We start from the raw sequence: 17,538 nt of genomic DNA on the forward strand, positions 1-17,538 counted from the left end.
ACAGAAATAATAAAACATTGAAAAGAAATTGTTTTTTCAGAGATAATGGTTGATGAATTAAAAAGGGGATTCTGCAGGGTGACAAGGGGTAATAAGAATATTTCTGCAATTAAAAATAATTAGAATAAAGGGTAATATAGATACTGTTAACTTTTATTAAAAATTAAGGGGGAAAACTATGCTGCGGAATCCAAATGAAAAGATGTAACGATTATTATTGTAACTTCTTAAAAATAATGGTTTATTGGGAATCAAGATGAGGGAATAAAGGTATATTTTAATCATTCAGGTGTCACACTCAAAGCAGTAAAAGGGGGGAAACCTATACTTGTTTTTTTTTCTTTAGTGTTAAAATTTGTATTAATCTAGAATTTATAAAAAGAATGTTGTAATGGAAAGGAAATATGACAGACTAAAGAACAAACTAAATTAATAAGTCAATATAGACTATTAAAAGCAAAGAGAGACATTGGTAACCTATTATTATTATTATTATTATTATTATTATTATTATTATTATTATTATTATTATTATTATTATTATTATTATTATTATTATTATTATTATTCAAACACATATTGTTTATCTTTATTTTTAAAATAAATATTAAAGGATTATATTTGAAATAATTGAAATGAAACAAAAAGATGCTTCGATTGAGATTAATGAAAGAGGCTAGAATTAATGTGTTTGTTTCTTTCCTTACTGAAAATTTGGAATGGAAAAGGTAATAATAGAATTAAGTATGCATATACAAATGTATAATTGTTCTCATATTTGTATGTAAAGGTGATGACCTGGAAATACGTTGTCCACTAAAAAGAGATTTTTGTTTTTAATGTGAAAAACTGAATAAAATTTGTTAAAAAAAAAAAAAAAGAATAACAGAGAGAAAATTCAGAAAATTTTCCTCTTTATCCTACTATATACTTGCATGGCCATCCTGACTTTAATTTCACTTCAAGTGTGGTTCATCACCCAAATCTTTGCACCCATCAAGCAATCCTCCATCTGGGGTAAGAATGAGGCCACAAAAATAAGGAGAGCACTTTGGAGGGTGGAGAAATCAACTGAAATGAGCAAATCCAAGAAGAATCAGAAAAAAATCTCTTAGGGGCCCTATGAGTGAAATTTCCTCTGAATGTCAGGTAAAAAAGGGGGGGCACCCAAAACCCTTATAAACTCTTCTGAAGATATAACTCCCTAAACTCTTCTGAAGATGTAACCTAGTCTGTAATGAAACATTGGGAAACCAACCCACAAGCTTAGAGAATGGACTTTTACCCACATCCTACACTTGAGCTACAGATGTTTGCCACTATTACAAAGTCTGGAATGGTATAGAACCTTCTACCACAGGCAGGGAGTTAGACTAGAAGACTTCCAAGGTCCCTTACAATTCTATTATTCTATGATCTAACTATGTATCTTAAATCAGTTGTTGCTGTTGTTGCATCTGATTTCCGCACCTCACCCGGTCTACTCACCACACACATGAAATCGCTATGTGTTTGCAATTATGCCTGTGAGAAGCATGCATGTGTACATGAAGCGGGTGTGAGCATACACACTCACATTTTCAGTTCTGAACTAGGCAAACTGGTTGTTAAATGATATGCAGCCCACCTCGGCTTATTAGTGGGATATGGGCCATATTGGTTTCTATAATAAACACTAGATTAGAATATCACAAAAACACATGTATGTGGTGTGTAATTTTTTTTATTTGGCCACCCATCTTGTAGAACATAACTGTTGGTTACAACAATAATGGTCAGAAATTCTGTTTAGGTCAATAAAAGGTACATTAAAATCCTCTTTGAATTGAAACACCTTCAGGATACCTAAGACCGCAACAGTATTATTATTACCACCATTCAGGGTGGGCTTGTAATGTTGCAGGTGTCCCACTCAAAGTGTTGAAAGAAAGGTCATAGGAACAGCCCACAACTCCGCATCCAACCCCACCCCATCCAATCCAACATCACTCAAAACTAGGCATGCATGCCCCTAACTACCTCTATTCCAACCACAACTGGCCTTAAATGCAAGCTACTCAATGTAAGAAGCCTTGTGAATAAAATACCTGAATTTCTCCTCTTACTAAATACGGCTAAATTCTACATTATATTTGTCTGTGAAACACATCTCTCCCTGACTTGATTACCACAGTAAGAGACTATCATGTTTACCAATCAGATCATAAAATCCGTAGAGGAGGTGGTATTGCTATCTTCTAAAAAAAGTCCCTACATCTAAAAAACATCCAAGTTACCCAGGAGTTTGCTATTCCTGAGACCATCATCTGTGAACGGTCCTTAAATATCACATTTTGGTTCTTCCTATGTTACAGAGCCCCTGATTATGACATCAAACATGCAAATAAGCTAAATACACTACTAACATGGGCAGCATCCTGCCCACATGCTTTTATCTTTCTTGGTGACTTCAATCTACCTCATATTAACTGGACTCTTAACGAATGTACAACTGAACCCACACATGCAACCTTCTACAATGCAGTAACAAATCAGGGACTAGAACAACTAGGAACCAACAACACTAGACTTAACAACTGCCTCGATCTCATCTTCTGCAATGAATTCAATTTACGGAATACAAATTAAAGAACCCTTTTCCAACAGTGATCACAACATGATTGACTTTTGTCTCAACATACATCCATATAAAAATCATCACAATGACAAAATCCCCAATTGTAACTTCAAAAAATGCAACTATGATCTTATAGACAACGATCTCTCATCCCTTGATTGGCAAGCTCTATTCACTGGATGCAATACTGTTGAAGACCATTACAACATATTTTTACTTGAAGTCAAAAGAGTCATCAAACTATATGTACCAATAACAACTCCCCAAACCAGAAAAAACAAATTACCAATAACAACAAGGAAACTTCAATCCAAAAAGAGATCACTCTGCTGGAAAAACAAATCTGGTCAAGTTGCCAACTTCAAAAGCTGATACAAAAATTTATGCCACCAGATAAAGACTGAACGCACCAATTATCACATTAAAGAAGAGGAAAAACTTCTATGCACCAATTCCACCTGCGCTTTCTACAATTTTATAAACAACAAACTAAAAGACTCAAGGTCCATTCCACCCCTGAAAGGACCTAGTGGTAAAGACTGCAACGAAGACACCATTAAAGCCAACTTCTTTAATACATTATTTGGCTCAGTATTTGTAAACAGCAATGGATCATGCCCAGTATTTCCTAGTCAAACCACAGACAACTACAATGATCTAATACATATTGATTTTACAGAAGACATTGTTGAAAAAGCACTGCACAATCTAAAGCCATCTCTATCTATTGGACCAGACAGAATATGTGCCTACTTCTTAAAAAAGCTACCCACTGCCATAGCCGAACCTCTAAGCATAATCTTTGAAAAATCTTTCAGGACCAGCTCCTTGCCAAAACTGTGGTCACAAGCCACAGTCATCCCCATCTTCAATAAGGGAGACCCCAGCGTAGTTGAAAATTACAGACTAATCTGTAATGACTTTAATTACTGATAATGGGACTGAGTTTATTAACAATAGATTCCAAACAATGCTAAAATTGGCTTGTGTCAAGCATAAACATTCTGTACCTTACAGGCCACAACATAACTCATTTATAGAATGAAGAGGACAAACGTTACAAGCTATGGATCGCACTATGTTATCCAATTCAGGTTTGCCTGAAACACTGTGGGATGAAGCCATAATATGTAGCAACCATGTTTTAAACAATGTGGTGAACACAACAACTGGTGAATTGCCATTCACTCATTGGCATGGCAGAAAGCCAAATTTAAGTTACCTACACATATTTGGAGCCCTAGCATGGGTGCATATTTCCTCACAAGTATGACTGAAAGGGCAACATACAGCTAAGAAATTATTTTTCGTAGGTTACGAGGCCAACCATAGATTGTTTAGATTTTGGGATCAAGGCACAGCTAATATTTACTGCAGCACTAGTGCTAAATTTCTTGAGCATGTTGGGTGGCATAAACTGAAACAAGAATCCAACAATGACGTTATTATTGACACCCAAGTAGTCCCTAATGATGAAATACTTAAACCATCAATAGCCATTAAAGGGGAAGAACTTTCCCCTAAAATTATAACACTTAATATAATACATAAATTCCATTCGGATTCTGCTTGGTACATTCTAAAACTACACACTGTATTCTTGAAAAAAGAAAAAATTATAAATGTATAATATAATTAAAACAACAATCCATTCCAATTCAATTATATCATTAATATTAATATTCATTTAAATCTTAACATTTTGCACATTACTTTTCAAATTAATATCTTACTTCTATGGGAACAATTATTGTTAGGAATAACATAGGTTACCTAACGTAGTTTGGGTAAAATAATATATATAGACTATGATAGTGATTTTAAGTGTGTGTCACTTTAATAGCAAAACAATGTAATTTTGGGTGTGGCTGTAAAAACGCCATAAGAGGGAGCAAGAGAACTTGATTGATTGCTGGCTTACTGGATTGCTTGCAGACGATGATGGATTGTTAACTGCGTGTTCTTTGCTGTTGCTGAAAGAAGAAAGGAGGTTTGACTTCTTCATATCTCTACTGCGAAGAGATATATTACTGGACTGATATTTGTAAGTTTAATGACCTCTTTTTCGACACTGGACTTTGCAACTGATTAATCCCCGGATGGACTGAACTAGTGTATGATATATGGACTGTTTGACTATGCTATAAATCTTACTGGAATAAACTATTTAACTAGCACAGTGTATCTGTTTTACTGAGTGTAAGCTACAACAACGTTTATCTCATATATTTGCTTGCCTGACTGCCTGACTGCCATGCAGGTTCTGCTAGGGTGTATATCCCTAACACTGGTTATGGGCCCAGCTGCACAGTCAGACTAACCAGGATGTAAACAGGCTTATATAAAGTGAGAGTTTGTGTAGTTACACAATACTGTAAACAGACAGCTGTGTTTTATTAATTATAGTTTAATATCCAGAGAAAGATGGCACAAGTCGATTTACCAAGTTTGTCTCTAATATCCAAACTGGATGGAACAAACTATGTTTCATGGTCTATGAAATGCAGCCTACTTCTACGTAGAGAAGGTTTTTTGAGTATAATTCAAAACCCACCAAAGGTAGATGCATGGGATCCGGAAGATGAGGATGATGCCCAGTAAATACAAGAATATAAACTGAAGAATGAGCAAGCTCTCTGTATAATAGGACTGACACTCTGTGACCAGCAGCTTGTCCATATTTGTGGAGAAGAAACAGCTGCGAAATGTTGGGAGAATCTAAAGAAGATTTATGTTCGAGACAGTGTAGGAGCGCATATAAATCTTACACAGAAACTGTTCAGAACACATCTTCAAAAGAATGGAGACATGTTGACTCATATAAACACAATGAAGAGAATTTTTCAGGAACTGCATGAAAAACAACTTATCTTCACAGAACTGCATCAGGTTTATATAATTTTGTCTTCGTTAGATGAGAGCTATGACGACTATGTAACTTCACTGGAAGTACTGCCAAAAGATAACCTCACATTAACTGACATTACTGGCAGATTAATTGAAGAAGCCAGGAGAAGGCTTGAAAGGGATCAACTCAGAAGGGAACAATAACCAAAACAAGAAGATAAAGAATCTACAACAGCCTATACAATTAGAAAATGTTTTAATTGTGGAGGAAAAGGACATTTGGCTAGATTCTGCAAGAAAGCAAAACGCAACAATGCCAGCCAGAATGCTAAAAGGCATCAAAAGGATGAAAAATGCTTTGAGTTAGCCATGTATAGCAACGAAACTGTGAATAATAATTTATGGGTTGTAGATAGTGTAGCATTGCACTGCATAACGAAAGATAAGAAAAGATTTGTTAAGATGTCCACGAGTTCAAAGCAGATATCGTTAGCTAATGACTGGAAAATGAAAGCAAAAGGTGAAGGTATTGCACATTGTTCTTGCATAAAAGAAAATGTAAAAATGTTATATGTACCACAACTTAAGTTTAATTTGCTTTCGGTTAGAGTTTTGGTTAAACTAGGTTATGTAGTTACCTTTAGGGGAGAAAATTGCATAAAAGAAAAAGAAGGTAAAAAAGTGACTGCAACTTTAAAAGGTGAATTGTATGTGTTAAATGATAATTCATTAGAGGTAGCTAACACAGTTTATAATAACGTAAAACCTCATGATGAATGCATACATTTGTTACACAGATGTTTAGGGCATATAAATTTTAAAATGCTCAAACAAACGGTTGAACTGTCTGAAGGTATAAAACTAAAGCCTTGCAGTAAGTATTTGCACTGCAATGCTTGCAGTCAAGAAAAAAGCAAGGTAATACCAGCAAATAGAATAAATGGATTTAAAACAAAGGAACCTCTAGAGGTCGTATTTGCTGATATTATAGGTCCTAAAAAACCAAGTGTGGGAGGTGCTCATTATATACTAAGCATAATGGATCATTATTCTAGATATGGTTTCTGTTATTTAATGAAGAGTAAAACAGAAACATATCAGAATTTCTTTAATTGGTTGAAGTTTGCAGAAAGAAAAACTAAAAGGAAACTAGTAACTCTTGTAACTGATAATGGTACGGAATTTATAAATAATAAGTTCCAAAATAGACTGAAGATGGCAGGTGTTGAACATAAAAAGTCTGCACCATATAGGCCACAACATAATTCCTTTATAGAAAGACGAGGCCAAACAATACAGGCAATGGCTCGTACTATGTTGTCGGATTCAGGATTACCTGAAACTTTGTGGGGAGAAGCAATAATGTGTGGTAATCATATATTGAATAATGTTGTTAACTCAACAATAGGTGAATTACCATTCACACGGTGGCATGGTAGAAAACCTGACCTAAGCTACATGCACACATTTGGAGTACCAGCATGGGTGCATATTCCTACACAACTGAGACACAAGGGGCAGCATAGGGCTAAAAAGTTATTCTTTGTAGGTTATGAATCTAATCACAAATCATACAGATTCTGGGGAAAAGGTACATCTAGAGTTTACTGTAGTGCTAGTGCACAATTCCTTGAACATGTTGGATGGGAAAAACTGGAGCAAGATTCAAGTAAGGATGTAATCATAGAAACCTACAAAAGACCAAAATCACATATCAGTAATAAGAAGAGTACAATTAAAGAGGAAGTACAGGAAGAGCACATAGGACCAGAAGAGGAAGAAATAGGTGAACAGGAAGAAATAGATAACCAGGAACAGGTAGTACATGAAAGTCCACCTGTAAGCCCTGTAATACCTAGACGATCAACACGTGAAACCAGACCACCTGACAGGTACCAAGCAAGTGTAGTTTGCCAAGTTAGTAAAGTTCCAACTACTGTTGAAGAACTTAAAATGTATCCAGTAAAGGAACAGGAAAATTGGCAAAGAGCAATGGAGAAAGAATTAAATTCATTGATACAAATGGAAGTATATGAAAATGTTAAATTACCTCCAGGTGAAAAGTCCATTGGCTGTAAATGGATATTTAAATTAAAAACAGGTAAAAAATGGGACTGTTACCCATAAGGCTAGGTTGGTAGCTCAAGGATTTAATCAAACTACATGTGATTATGATGAGGTATTTGCACCGAGTCTAAAAGCAACAACCTTGAGAGCAGCTTTAGTGTGGGCAGCTAAGAAGAATTATATTATAAATCACTTAGATGTAGAATCTGCCTATCTGCATGCACCATTGCAGAACACTATATACCTAAAGAAACCTATAGGAATTAAGGATGATAAAACAAATAATGACTGTTGGAAACTTAAAAAGAGTCTCTATGGATTAAAACAATCTGGTTACGAATGGAACCAATATATTGTTAAGGAGTTAAACAATATAGGGTTTAAAGCAGGTTTAGCTGATCCATGTGTATTTAAGAGAGAGACAAATGGAATAGTGTCATTATTATTGTTGTTTACAGATGATATTGCCTTAATTACAAAAACTAATAATGAAGCTACTGAAATAATATCATTATTAGGTAAGAGGATAAAATTAAAGCAATTAGGAGAAATAAAACAGTATCTCGGATTGACAATAAATAAAACTAAAAGTGGCTATAAGATATCTCAAGAGGATAAGATTTATCAATTACTAAAAACCTATAAGATGGAACTTTGTAAACCGGCTAAAACTCCAATGAGTCAGGAATTTGGCCATACTGATGCTCAAAGTCCAAAATTCGATAAGACTATTTATCAATCACTAATTGGTAGTTTATCGTACATTAGTAATTGGTCAAGGCCAGATATTGCCTATGGCATTAATCAATTGGCAAGATTCAACGCTGAATCCACTGAACAACACTGGCAAGTGACAAAACGTATATTAAGGTATCTAAAAAAGACAATGCACTATGCATTGTATTTGGAGCCAAAAGATGATCTGATTTTAAGTGCATATGCTGATGCAAGTTTTGCAACAGACATAAACACTAGGAAATCAACTTCAGGTATGGTTATACTGTTAGGAAAAGCATTGATTGGTTGGAGGTCAATTAGACAGCAACACATAAGTATATCCACAATGGGAGCAGAATTTTCATGTCTATCTTTATTATGTACTGATTTAATTCTGTATAAACAGTTGTTATTAGATATGGGAATAACTGTTAATGATTCTATTGCAGTTTATGAGGACAATCAAGCAGCCATACGGTTGGCTACAAATATTGCTGTGAAAATGAGATCTAAGCATACAGATCTTAGATATCTGAATGTAAGACAATCTGTAAAAAAAATGGTTTAATTAGATTGGAATATTGTACGACTGAAGAAAATATTGCTGATCAGTTTACAAAAGCCCAAGGTTCAGTCAAACATAAAGAAAGTTGTGACAACTATGGTTTAAGGATGTAAATATATATATATATATATATATATATATATATATATATATATATATATATATATATATATATATATATATATATATATATATTATTATTATTATTATTATATTACCCAAAAGGGGAGAATGTTAGGAATAACATAGGTTACCTAACGTAGTTTGGGTAAAATAATATATATAGACTATGATAGTGAATTTAAGTGTGTGTCACTTTAACTGCAAAGCATGTAATTTTGGGTGCGGCTGTAAAAACGCCATAAGAGGGAGCAAGAGAACTTGACTGTATTGCTGGCTTACTGGATTGCTTGCTGACGATGATGGATTGATGGTGTGATAACTGCGTGTTCTTTGCTGTTGCTGAAAGAAGAAAGGAGGTTTGACTTCTTCATATCTCTACTGCGAAGAGATATATTACTGGACTGATATTTGTAAGTATAATGACCTCTTTTTCGACACTGGACTTTGCAACTGATTAATCCCCGGACAGACTGAACTAGTGTGTGATATATGGACTGTTTGACTATGCTATAAATCTTACTGGAATAAACTATTTAACTAGCACATTGTATCTGTTTTACTGAGTGTAAACTACAACAACGTTTATCTCACATATTTGCCTGCCTGCCTGACTGCCGTGCAGGTTCTGCTAGGGTGTATATCCCTAACACACCCAATTGTTTTTAGTCATTCAAATATATTAACCAAAAATCCAAAAGTCACCAAGCAATCCAAATACACACAAGCTGTTTCTTTTTACACTTTCTTCTTTTTTCACTTTCTCTTCCTGGGGTTACTATTTAGTTGCAAAGTTCCAGTTAAAATGTAATGGATCTTTTAGAAGTCTTATTGAGATTTTACTTTAAATTCTTTTGAAGTCCAGGCAGTCTCCTCCCTCCAGATCCTGCCCTTATTCTTTTCCTCTCTCTTCCTACTTATAGAAAAAAATTTTTTAGTGTCCAGAAATCTTTATTATCCCTTTGGCATTTAATTGTATTTTCAGCTTAATTGCCTATTGATGCCAAAGCGGGTTTTTCCAATTTCTTATTTAGATCTCTTAGTTGTCAATGTAAGGAAGGAGAGAGAAGAAGAAAAAAACTTTCCCTTTTCACTTTCTTTCGCTGCTTCCGACTCTTCTTTGGGAGCGATGTTATCTTTTATAAAATTTAAATTCCAGGGTACCTTAGTTGTTGCTTTTAAACCTGGTCAGCCAAAACGTTCACTTCTTATCTTCCTCCTGCACTTTCTTTTCTGGTTGAGTGCTTCTTTGAGGTGGCCATTTCTGACCACTGCTCCTACCGCCTTCGGGAAAGGGAGTTTGGCCAGCTGAATAGGAGAGATGCGGCTCTCCTCAACCCTGCTGGCGATCTCCCCCTCTTCACCACCTCTATGGGGTGGCTTAGCCCGAAGCCAGCTGGCTCGGGGTGCTCCAGTGGCGAGCCCAGGCAGAAACCGTGCACAATCGCGGATTCCTGCCTGCCGCCGAAGCCCTTCAAACTGGAAGTTTTTTCTTTATTTGTATATTCTTGATTGGCCAAGTGTGATTGGACACACAAGGAATTTGTCCCTGGTGCAGAAGTTCTTCTTACACATACAAATAACAAAGTGGTAAATTATAAATCATAAGCTAAAACATAAATCATAAGGTATAAGATTTCCATGATAAAAACATTCCATCTTTCATCAAGGACAACTGAAAGTTACTGAAATTATAAATCAGTAAAAGTAACAATATCAGAGTGGGATTTAAATGTAGGGTATGGCAGAAGATGAATTTGCAACCAAGCTGCATTCTTGAAAGATGATTGGAATAATGTGAAACTGAAGTTTCCAAATGAGGATGTTCAAGTAATGGAAATGCTATCTCTAGGATTAGGGCATACAGTCCATGGCTAAACCCTATTTTCTGCTAAGGTATGTGGTTGGTAGAACTCTTTCCATTCATACCTAAGGTCACTTCTTATTTTCTCTCACAGGTGTATTCTCATTAAAAATGAAATTTAACACTGACATGCATTTTTGGAATCAACACCTTGATAAATATAGTTATCTGGAGATTTAAAAGCACCTCACTGAAATTTAGGCATTTTTATGTTAGGTTTTGAAAAAAGTTTTTGCTAGGTGTTGGTATAGTGTTTTAGAACAGTGGTCACCAATTGGTGATCTGTGGACTACTGGTGGTCCACGAGAAAATTTTTGTAGTCCACTGAAAAATTATTTGCATTTTTTCTATTGCACTAAATCATGGGTCCTCAAACTATGGCCCCTGGGCCAGATATGTGCAATGAACTTTTGTGTTGCTGCAGAGGGTCTTCCCCTTTGAGGTCTTTTTTTAAAAGATCTTTTTTTATTTTTAAACAAACATACACAAATAAATCATAAAAACATAAAATCATCTTCCAATTACATACATACAGTGTGTCGGTTGGTTACAATTTTTTTGTGCATCTTCTCCATAGTTCTCACTTAAATTGTTTGTATATATTCTCAAATATTTCTGAATACATTATTGTCATTGTTAATCATTCATTTGACTATAGTATTATTACTTCATGTTATGCGAGATTTTCCATATTTTTAAATTGATTTATATTATAACAATTTATATTATCATCTTAAGTCCATCCAGTAATAATACATCTTTATATTATATTCTATATAATTCTATTCTTCTTATATTGTAAAATTCTACATATTTCACTACCATATTTTATTTTCTAACCATTGATAAAATAGATCCCAAATCTTATAAAATTGTTTATCTTCTTGTTCTCTAATTTCAAATGTCAATTTACTCATTTCAGCACATTCCATTATTTTCTTAATAACTTCTTCCTGCATTGGTATTTTCTCATTTTTCCAATTTTTAGCAAATACAATTCTAGCCACTTTTAATACATTTACAATCAAATATTTCAATTCCCTACTGTATATTTCAGGTAAGATTCCCAATAAAAATATCTCTGGTTTCAAGTATATGTATTTCTTTGTCATTTTTTCCAACCATGTGTGGATTTTAGTCCAATATTTTTAGCATCCGTACATGTCCACCACATATGGTAATATGAGCCAGGTGTCTGATGACATTTCCAACATTTTTCAGATTTGTTCTTGAACATTCTTGCTATTCTTGTTGGGGTAAGTGCTACCTGTAAAACATCTTATACAAATTTTCTTTATATGCTGTTGACATTGTCATTTTATAATTTTGAGACCACAATTTTTGCCATTTCTCTAAATCAATTCCATATCCAAAATTTTTCCCCCAAGCAATCATTGTTTCTTTATCTTGTTCTTCTTCTAGCTTAATTTCTAATAAATGTCCATATAGTTTTTTAATCACCTTTTCATCAGTACCTGTCAAAATTTTATCTAAGTCAGTCAGTTTATCATAAAAACCTTCTGTATAAAAATCTTTGTCATATCTAGAGTGTATTTGCACATATGAAAACCACTTCATCTTTATACCTTGTTCTTCTAGTTTTAAGTTCACCCTTTTCATTCAATATTTCACCATATCTAACTGTTTGTTCCTTTTTATATGTTATTGGATAAGAAAATGCTTCAATAGTCGATAACCAGACTGGAATTTTTAAATAACATTGCTTTTTAGTCTCCTCCCAGTTTAATAACAAAGCCTCATGTATATAATGTCTTCTAAAATACCCCTGTGTTGTAGTTCCCTTATACCATAGGAAGGCATGCCACCCCAACAACAAATCATGTCCTTCTAATGCCAATAATCTAGTATTTCTTAGTGTTATCCATTCCTTAACCTTCATCAGGTTTGTTGCTTGATAATATAACTCCCAGTTAGGCAGGACAAATCCTCCCCTTATTCTGGCATCTGGCAACAGTTTTAATATTATTTTCGCTTTCTTTCCCTGTCATATATACTTCAACACTATTTTATTTAAATCTTCAAAGTAGTCTTCAAAGCCTAACCTTCAAAGCCTAATTGGAATTGTCTGAAACTGATATAAAATTCTGGGTAATATATTCATCTTAATTGTTGATATTCTCCCTATTAGTGATAATTGTAAATTTTCCCATTTTGCCAGATCTGTTGTAACCTGTTGTTTGAGTTTAAGATAGTTATTCTCTTTAAGGGTACTACATCTTGCTGTCAAATATATCCCCAAGTATTTAACCTTATTTGTGACCTGTATCTTCAAAACATCCCCCAATTCTTCCTTTTGTCTTACTAACATATTCTTTGTCAAGATCTTCGTTTTATCTTTATTTATTTTCAAACCAGCTACTTTTCCATATGTCTCTATCTTTTCTATCAATTTAAATGCTGTTTCTAATGGATCCTCTAAAATAAAAACCAAGTCATCTGCAAATGCTTGCAGTTTAAATTCTTCCTTTTTAATTTTCATCCCTTTTATATATTTTTCTTCTCTAATATTTCTATTTAACACTTCCAAAGTTAACACAAACAACAGAGGTGACAGTGGGTAGTCTTGTCTTGTCCCTTTCCTTATGTCAATAGAATCTCTCAATTCCCCCTCTATCATTACCTTTGCTGTTTGTTTATGATATATAGCTTCTATGGCTTGAGTAAATTTCTTACCAAAGCCCATCTCCAGTTGTAATAACATGAATTGCCAGTTCACATTGTCGAAGGCTTTCTGTTCATCTAAAAATATCAAAGCCATTTGTTTTTCAGGATGTGCCTCATAGTATTCCAAAGTGTCCAGAATTATTCTCATATTATCTTTAATTAGTCTCTTTGGCAGAAACCTATTTTGATCAGGATTAATAAAGTTATTCAAATATCTTTTAAGTCTTTCTGCCAATACTGAAGCAAAAATTTTATAGCCTGAGTTTAGCAGGAAAATAGGTCTATAATTCTTAATTTTTTGTGGGTCGGTGTCCTCCTTTGGGACAAGTGTGATATATGTTTCTGACCATGATTTAGGTATCATCTTCTTTGACATGACTTCATTCATAACTTCTAACAATGGAAAATTCAAGGATTCCTGTAATGTCTTATAAAATTCTGCTGGAAGTCCATCCAGACCTGGTGCCTTTCCATTGTTTTGTTTCTTAAGTGCTTCAATTAACTCCATCATCATTATATTACTTTCTAACATCATTTCGGTCTCTTTAGGTAACTGGGGTAGGTTGGCATTCTGCAGATATTGTTTAACTCTTTCATCATCTATATTCTCTTGTTCATACAATTTTTCATAATAGCCTTGTATAATTTTTTCTTCTCTTTATTTCCATAGCAAACTTGGGCTTGGTCATCTATTAGTTGCATTATTTTTCTTGATTCTCTCTCCTTTCTCAATTTATATGCTAACCATCTACCTGGTTTATTTGTGTCTTCGAAATAGTTCTGTTTCACATTCCTAATTGTTTGTGCTAGTTCTTCTTTTTCCATTAATCCCATTTTGTGTTTAATTGTGTCCATTTTTAATTTAATGTCCTTTTCTGTGGCAGTTTCTGTAACTTTTTTTCAAGTGTTTTATAATTATCCTCTAATACTTTAGAGACTTGTCTTTTCATAATATTTCTTTTCCTTGTATAGTCTATTATCAAGCCTCTGGCATAAGCCTTCATTGTGTCCCAAAGATTCTGCATTGATGCATCCTCTTTTTATTTTCTTTGAAAAAAAAGGCCAATTCTTTCTCCATTTTCTGTACAAAGTCTTTTTCTTTTAATATAGTATTGTTTGGATTCCATCTGGATCTTCTTTGTCCTTTCCATTTAATTGTCATTGGATTACGATCTGCCCAGGTGCTTGTTTCTATGTCAATTTCTTGTATATTAGAAATCAATTCCTTTGACATCCATATCATATCTATTCTAGACCATGATGAGTGTCTGTTTGAATAAAAAGTGTATTGTTTAGTTTTAGGATTTCTTTCTTTCTTTCCATGCATCTTTTAAGTTTATTTTATCTGTCATTTTAAAAAAGGATTTTGGGAGAGTCTTTCTACTTTGCTTTGTTGTTTTCTGTGCTGTAAAGTCCAGTTTATCATCTACTATTCCATTGAAATCTCCCATCATGCAAATGTTAACATTGTCAAATTCAATTATTTTCATATGTAATTTTCTGAAGAATTCTTCTTGATTATCATTTGGAACGTAAATTGCTATCAATAGTGTTCTCATATTATTGTCCATTATTTCTACCATTAAGATTCTTCCATCATCATCTATATAAATCAATTCCGCTGGGATAGTATCTTTAATATATAAAACCACTCCTCTTTTCTTACATCATGTCAATGTGGTAAATATTTTCCCTAAATTTGGCTGTGTCAATATTTGTTCATGTTGCTTTTTAATATGCACTTCTTGTAGGCAGATGATATCAAATTTTAATTTCTCTAATTTATGGAAAGTTTTCCTTCTTTTAACAGCTGAATTAAGTCCATTTATATTAATTGTAATCAGTTTTTTCTCTTTCATGGTTATACTTTATAAGTAGGTTTTGGAGCCCTAGTAGATCTTGGTTCTCGTTGTTCTCTAACTTCCACCTTTCCACCTACTGTGCCTTCTTCTTTTTAATCACTGCTTGACAGTCCTCTTGGAATTCAATTAATGACACTTCTCTTTCTGTCTCCTCCTCTTTCACTCTGAAGTATTCTGCATAAAATAATTCTGCTTTCTCAATTGAATCAATTCTGTGTCTTTGTTCCTGCCATGTAAACATTAGGCCTTCTGGTATCAGCCATCTGTAATTCACCTCTTTTTTAAGTAGTATTTTATTCAAGAATTGATACTCTCTTCTCATCTCTCTCACTCTTCTGGGTACTTGTTTCAGGACTACAATTTCCTTGTCTTTATATTTCAATGTTTTCTCTCTTGCTGTCTGTAATATTTGCATTTTAATAGCTTTCTTAGTAAATCTAATGTGAACTTCTCTTGGCAATTTATTTCTCCTTGCATATCTTGTAAAAACTCGGAAGACTTTATCTATCCCATCCATCATCTTCTCTTTGGTTATTTCCAATGCCTCAGCCAGAATTTCTATCATTATTTCTGCCAAATTACGTCCCTTTTCTTCCTCATATTTTGGAATCTGAGATAAAATTCTGATCTGTCAATCTCCCATCTCAGCATTCCACTGAGGAAGAAGTGGGAATTGAAGAACCAGCCACCATTAGTTTCCTGCTCATTTCACAAAAAATTATAAGGTTGCAAACAATTCAAAATCTGCAGGTTCTTCTAGACCTTTATCCACTCATATGTTGGACAATTGTAATTCCAAATAAAAATAGCAAAGGGAAAAGGAAAGCAAAGTAAAAGAGAAAGTTCTTCAGGTTCTTGTACACCTTAATCCAATCAATTGATTAATTGGTGAGAAAAAACCAAAAAAGGAAAAGGAAAATTGTCAGGTCAATCAATATAAAAAGTGAAAGAGAAAATAAAGTTCTTCAGGTTCTTGTACACCTTAATCCAATTAGTCAAAATAGAATAGGCCCCAAAATTCCATAAGGACTCTCAGAGATACAAAAAAAAAAAAAAAAATGGAGCCACAAATAAATTCAATATAAAAAAGGAAATAAAAAATGGAAGAGAAAAGGAAAAAAAGAACTATTCCCTTGAAAAGAAAAAGAAAAATGATACTTATAACAATAAAAAGAAAGGTAAAAAAAGAGATTTTTTAAAAATAGACCTAAAAAAAAAAGACAAAAGTAAGTTCCAAAAAGCCAAAATTCCAAATGCCCACCAAGAATAAATAGCTAATAGGGAGAGGTAAGTAGAGGATAAGCCCAAAGCAAAAAAAAAAAAAAAACCCTCCAGCTTTCTATCAAAAAGAGGAAAACACACTGCACCTGTATAATATCTAAAGCTTTTTGTTAAGTTCCAAACAATTTTTACTCTCTTCTCTAGGATCTTGTAATCTTCTTTCTGTAAATTCCAAACTTTCTTTCAACACCAGACTCCAGCCACTGATAGAAACCCAGAAGAGCACCTGTAATAACACTCTTCCATGCTCTTCCCTTTATCTTATCAAACAAGCTCAAAGTCCTTGAAGAAAAGCCTCAGTTCTTTCTCAGCTTTGTCTTGTCTCAGAAAGTGAAAGAAAAACAATGTTTCCAAGCCTCTGGGTGGCAGTGTTACATATTTTCCTCTACTTTCACTTCCCCCTCCTTTTCCAAAACAAAAGAGTTAAAAGTATTTTAAAGAGCAAAAAAATTAATTAAAAAACTTAAGAGAAAAACTAAAAAGGAATCTATAACATAAAGTATTATAAGAGGAAAAAAGAAAAAAAGAGAGAGAAAAAACTGATAAAAAAGAAGCAGTCCAGTTTCAAAGTAAAAAAGTATACATAAACAATCCAGCAATAGGAAAAAAAAAAACACTAATTTTGACTTCCTGTTTAAAATCTCCGCTTAGCAACTTCTGTCTTCAATTTTACAATTTCTTTCTTTTTCTTAGGGTGTTCTCTCAAATAATAAAGTTAAAAAAAATCTTCTCACACACAAACTGACACACATAAAAAGATGGCGGCGCCCAAAAAAGATGGCGGCGCCTAACTAGGAAGGTAGAGCTCTCTCTCCTGGAGCACTATCACCCTATAAAGCCACCGCCTGCACCAGGAAATCACCTTCAAAGCTGCCACCTGCGCCCAGAAACCGTGAGTAAACTGGAGCCCACC

The 17,538-nt window shown here is 33.9% G+C and overlaps 1 protein-coding gene across 1 annotated transcript in view; it reads right to left on the bottom strand.

Annotated features, from left to right (window-relative positions):
- Window positions 1-17,538, bottom strand: part of LOC148129246 (N-acetylated-alpha-linked acidic dipeptidase 2-like) — a 73,000-nt gene that overhangs the window by 36,140 nt on the left and 19,322 nt on the right.

This window comes from Notechis scutatus, chromosome Z (genome assembly GCF_049901735.1).
Source record: "Notechis scutatus isolate UNSWTSFEM ecotype Mainland chromosome Z, rNotScu1.2, whole genome shotgun sequence".
Taxonomy (NCBI): domain Eukaryota; kingdom Metazoa; phylum Chordata; class Lepidosauria; order Squamata; family Elapidae; genus Notechis; species Notechis scutatus.